Consider the following 6,142-nt stretch of genomic DNA (forward strand, 5'->3'; position numbering starts at 1 on the left):
GCCTGCTGTTGCCTAAAGAGGACAGAGTTTCTCCACTCGCCTCCTCCACCCTCGTTTCCTCCCCCCCCCCCCCATTATTTACTTCTGGGTGAAGGGCAGCCTGAGGCACAGCACTGCTGTAGATGAAAGTTACCTTCTCAGGCCTCATATTTTATTACCTACCTCTCCCATTTCTCCCTCAGATTCCCTTCCTGCTATGCCCAGGCCTAATCTCCTCAGTCCAGAACCTACTGTTTATTCCTAGCTGGCCTGGGTCAGGGCTCCCACTGGGGGCCCACATTCAGACTTGTGTTCCCTCCTCTAGAGATTCTCAGCACATTCTCACCCCTTTGCCTACACAGTATGGCTTCCTTAGGAGGCCTTGTCTGAGCCCCTGAATGAGGTTAGGCTTCTCTAAGACGTATTCCTGGTAGCATAAACCTATCCTTCACAGCATCTGCCTCAGTTGGCAATGGCACATTTATCTGTATGATTGGTGATTAACATCTATATCTTATGTTAGATTAGAAACCCCATGAGGGAAGACACAATTGCCTTTTTTACCACTGTGTCCCAGGCCAAGTACAATGTCTGGCATGGAGTAAACTCTTGATAAGTGCTTGTTCTAATGAGTAAATGAGGGCACCTTGGAGCATGCTTGTGATTCCTTTGCTTGACATTCAAGGAATGAAGCCATCCTCATCTTCTAAGGAGGCTAGTATGTGAACATGAACTGAGTAGTTTGGAGAGTAGACCAGGCATTTTCAACACCTCCTAAAGCTCTGGCCCACTTGACTTCTGTGCCCACGGATCTTGGGAACATTAGATATGGATGGGTGTAGCATGGGTGGTGGGGTGCATTGGGGCTGCTTTTTCATAAGAAGTGCTTGCTGGTGGTTATGGAGATTTATGGGTCATGATTTATGGGTTGATAACTCCATTCCAGAAGAACAGAAATTCATTAAAGGTCCTTTCCTCTGTAATTTCAACTGTTGCTTTCTCCTATGAGGGAGGACTATAATTACCTAAAACCTTATTTGGGCTGATTTTGCAATTGTTGACAAATGGTAAAAATTTGCATTTTCTCTGGATTTTGCACAGTGCTGGTGTACTCATTACTTTATATGGTTATAAACTCAAAGGCTTTAATAGAACGACTTATTTCTCATTTCTGTGGTTAGTAAAAATAGAAAAACGAAGTCTCACTTTTGTAGTCTATTGTGGAATTTTGATTATTTGTTTGAAAAGAAGCTGTTTTTTCCCACAATCATGAAACAACTGCCAAACCTTGCTCCAGCGTAACCTATACCTGAGTTATAATTATGAGAGCTGCTTACATCTCTGTTACCTACAACACGTATGTCTACGAGTGTTAAAAAGTACCAGTGTGAAACCGAGTTTTAGAAACACTTGGAGTTATTCGAGGTGTCCTTTTTATTTTCTGAGACTGGAAGCTGGACTGTTGAGTGCTGAGTGAGAGTTTCTAGTGCTTTGTGCTCCATGGTGAGGGTATGGGCAGTGGAGATCAATGTAAAGGTGTGAACTGAATGATTCATAGTCTGTTTATTTAATGTTTGTGGAGCAAAAATACAATTACCTAACTGAGACCATGCCTTCTGGTTGCAATGGATTTCATTCCACTGAAGATTTGAGCTTCATAGTTGGTCTTAATATTTCATAATTGGGAAAGACCCTCTGGGTCAATGGGAATGAACTGGGAAATGGACTAGAGGACCGGTTCCAACTCTGCTACTTTCTATCTATGTGACATTGGCCAAGACATTTAACCCCTGACATCTTACTTCCATCTGTAAAATAGAAATTGTAACAGCTGTCCTAACCTACAGCTGTCCTAACAGCTGTCCTTGTGGGGCTTGTGGTGATGACCAAATAAGACAAGGTAGGTCGATTGTGAAAAGGATTGTGTAAATGAAAAGATATTATTTCATTACATCACATTATTTTGTTTTTATTTTTGCATGTGTAATCCTATTTCCTCAACCTATTCTAAGGTGTAAAAAAAATTAGCCATACTTATTAGTCATAGTTCAGTTAGAGAGGCAGAAGCACTAGGAGATATAATATTGATATTTGTTGTTATAGCCATTTAACTTTACACAATTATGGGAGCTGGTTAAGCAGTAGTCTTGGTGTCTGATGCTGGAGCCCAAAGTCCACAGGATAGGCAGTTTAGAAGGGAAGATGGATGTAAAGTGAAGGAGAGCAAGGACAAACTGGAAGCCATAAGCACATGCTGGAACTCATGTCAGCTCTTGTCATCTCTGGCTATTATGTGTCTGCCATGGGGGAGAAGTTGTTGTCCCTTGTCATGGAGTTAAATACATAGCTGGCCCAGAAACTGGGAAAGCTGAAAGAAGATCTAGGGGAATCTAGGGAAGCTGCAGGATCAGCTGCTGCCCTGAGCCATTGTGTTGAGTCAGCAGATCAATGATAACGTGCCTGAGCTGCTAAAACGGCTGCCTCTACCTTTCTAAGGTGAAAAACAATATGGCTGCTGCTTCACTTCCACACTCTGCGTCTTGTACAAATATGTCTCCATAGTACATCCTGATGTGCAACGTATAGGCAGGGTTGGCAATATCATTTGTGGGGCTAGTGTGAAATGAAAATGTGGAGCCCCTTGTTCTGAATACAAGAGAACTGCTTTTGCCTTTCTTCTGCTATCTCATGGGACGCTCGTGGGGTGAATGCACACCTCACAGGTGCCTTGGGCCCTGTACCATGACTCAGCATCCAGGGACCACATCTCCAATGCTCCCTACCACATGCCCAGGACCCCACCAGGGGTGGAGGGTGGCGGCAGCCAATATGAGGGGGAAGGAGAATCCTAGGGAGGTGGTAAGAGGTGGGATGTCATGTGACCCAAGGCTCCAAGCCTCCAGGACATGCTCCAGCGACCCACTGGGCTTCACTTTTAAAACACAAATTCAAAGATAAAATTGGTAAGAAATTTAACAGAGAGCATTGAACTCCAGTGTGGGGCCACTTTTGAGAACAGATCCCTGTGCAGTTGCACTTTTTTGCAAATCCATCAAGCCTGCCCTGCATACAGGGAAGGGAATTCTGGGAAGTGTAGTTTAGCCTAGCCAAGTTGACACATTACAAAGCCACCACACCATGCACACTGCCTACTTCCTGCACTTTTTTCAAGGGCAATATCATTATGTATTGAAGCAAATAAAATGGAGGGCTATGCACATAGCCTTGTTATTTTTCTGACAGCCTGGTAGACATAAGCACAATCCTTACTGTGGCATTGTCACCAGTGTTTCTCAACTGCTGCTTCCCCTTGGACCAAGACTTTTAACATTGTTGAAGACATACTATTACTCACCTGTGCCAGTCCTTTATAATTGAATTTTCCACCTCACTAATGCAGTCTTTGAGATTTCTCAGATGAGATGTTACAAGATGCATGCTGACCATCTTCTTGGGAAAAGTAGCCCTCTATGGGCCTCTACCTCCTTACCTGTCTAGTGCAAGGCCCTGAGTACTCTCTTCCTGAGCCATTTCTCACAGTTACGCTTGCATAGAACAACCTTAAGAGATGAGGTAATGTCACATTCTGGGACAAAGAGCAGGATTGCTATAAAAGTACTGGATTCCCCAGGTTTAGTGTTTATATTCATTTTCTAGGGCTGCCATAACATAGGACCACAGACTGGGTGGCTTAAACAGCAGAAATTTATTTTCTCATAGTCCTAGAGTCTAGAAGTTTAAGATCAAGGTATTGGCAGGGTTGGTCTCTTCTGACGTCTCTCTCCTTGACTTGTAGATGGCCACCTTCTCTATATGTCTTCACATCGTCTTCCCTCTGCACCTATCTGTGTTCAAATCTCCTCTTTTTATAAGGACACTAGTCGTATTGGTTTGGGGCCAGCCCAAATGACCTCATTTTAACTTAATTATCTCTTTAAACACCTTATCTCTAAATACAGTCACACTGAAATGCTGGGGGATTAGGATTTCAACATATTCACTAGGCGAGAGACACAATTCAGCAGTGTTCCTTCCTATAACACCACCCAAGCCCTCCACATCATCACTGCAGGACTTTGGGGTCAAGAACACAATGAACACAAATCATGCTGCTTGCTGTAATATGAGTAATGAAGCCTTTTGTCTCTGACCCAGGGATCTTTTGTCTTCTGCCAGCATCCACAAAACAGTAACAGGCTAAACTGTGAGACTGTAAGTAGGGTAAAATAAAATTCCAGACGTGATATACCTTGTACGTGGTATTAAAAACAAACATCCTCAATAATTTCTCATGATGGATCCACAAGTAACAATGATAGTGATTTTAATACTGCCCTGCCTATTGAGAAATTACCAGTTGGTTCTATTATTTTCCTTCTTGTTGGGGTGAAATTTGTCCTTCAACCCTCCATCCCTACCCAAGGCCTTTAAATCTTTCACTTTCTCTTCATGGAGCATACATGTGTATGCTCCTGAACAGTGGCTTGTCCCCAGGTGGTGAGTTAGTGTTGGGATTCACTAAGAATAGCTTCAACTCCACTCCCTGCTTTTGTGGCTGAAGAGTCCCTTTTCTCACTCCTGACTTCGGGAGAAGTTTACCGGCCCATTTGTGACTGTGTATCTCCAAGGACACGTATGGCTGCTGCAGGAGGGCATCTGGGTTGTGAGGTAGAGAGATGTACTTCACTCAGAGGCCTCTACCCTTCAGAGTTTAGGGAATGATGTGAAATTTCTTGCCAGGAAGTCTGGTAGAGAAGACATGCTAAGTTCACAATTTAATCCTTCCCCACGCCCCCTGTTATAGGTGGGATTCTCCCCCCATCTAAATTCATATATTTAAGTACTAACCCCCAGTACTTCAGGATATGACCATATTTGAAAATATGTCTTTAAAGAGGTAGGGAATTAAGTGAAAATGAGATTACTAAGGTGGGCCCTAATAACCTTCACTAGAGAGAGAGAGAGAGAGAGAGAGAGAGAGACACTTTCACCAAAGATGAGTCTGCAAAGCAAAATTCCAAAGCATGTCAAGAAAACTAACACCTGAACTAACAGCCTCCACATTAAAGAGTTGAAAGGAAAATTCACTAAGTGCTTTGCTGCCTCAGGTGGGATTTTTGCATAATAGTCTTTCACAGTTTTAACCTCGTAGTCTGATGGCAAGGTGAGACCTTAGGGAAACTGCTTCAAGAGTGTCTCCATTAGCCATCAGCCTCCTGCTGTTCCTGCAGAGTAAAGCATCTTGTAACAAAAGACCTTATTTACAATTTATAAATAGGGTGCCCTTCAGGATGTTACTGTAGACACATTTCCATGAATATAGACTTGACAGGAGAAATCTTCTGACATTGATGCTTTGGTTTTACCCCCTGAACACTAATCAGATGTACTATAATAGAAATAGACTTCGCTAATTAGTGGAAATGCTGTACTGGTGTCAACCGCTTTGTCTGGGTCAACCAATATACGGAAACAAGCACAGCTTCCCATGGCCGCCCAAGTATTGTATAGCTAAGATCTTGGTGGTAAGAGTGTTGTATATGCTATTAGATTCAAAGTGATTGTGAGGCTTCTGAGTTCTTGCGGTGTATGCAAAAATGATTTAAAGTGGGATGCCGTCTCCACCTCAGTAAAGAGTTTGTTTGTTGAATGTTTACGTTCCTGTGCCTATTTTAATGCTACCCATCTGTTAGCTGAGTCTCAGAAAGAAGACATTTGGCCAGTATCCCATCGCCAGTCACTGCTTCCTGTTCCTAGGAGGCACATACACCAAATACTTTCTTGATGCATTTTCTATATAGTGAGTTAAAGGTTTGTCCCACGATAACTCTGTGACCTGCTATGCTGGTGTCCTAGGCAGGACCACATGTAGATTGAGAGGATTCCTTTTGCCTCTCTAGACTAAGGTCTCTCCTTGGTCCATCTCTTCTAGGTTCACTCTCTCTCTTAGCTCTCTGGACACCACTGTTCTCACTGAAAGGATGCGTTTCTAGAAAGTGAGTTCAAATAGAGAATTTCCCCTTAAGGCCTTGAATAGAGCTGGATTAAGTGGCCTACTCTATAATAATAGAGTTTCCAGTGGAAAAGTGACACCAAGATTTTTTCCCTTAGAAGATAGAAAAATATCATCTAAAAATTTACAACCATGTATGTCTTTTAGAAT

This window comes from Balaenoptera borealis, assembly GCF_965194805.1.
Source record: "Balaenoptera borealis genome assembly, chromosome: 2".
Lineage (NCBI taxonomy): Eukaryota > Metazoa > Chordata > Mammalia > Artiodactyla > Balaenopteridae > Balaenoptera > Balaenoptera borealis.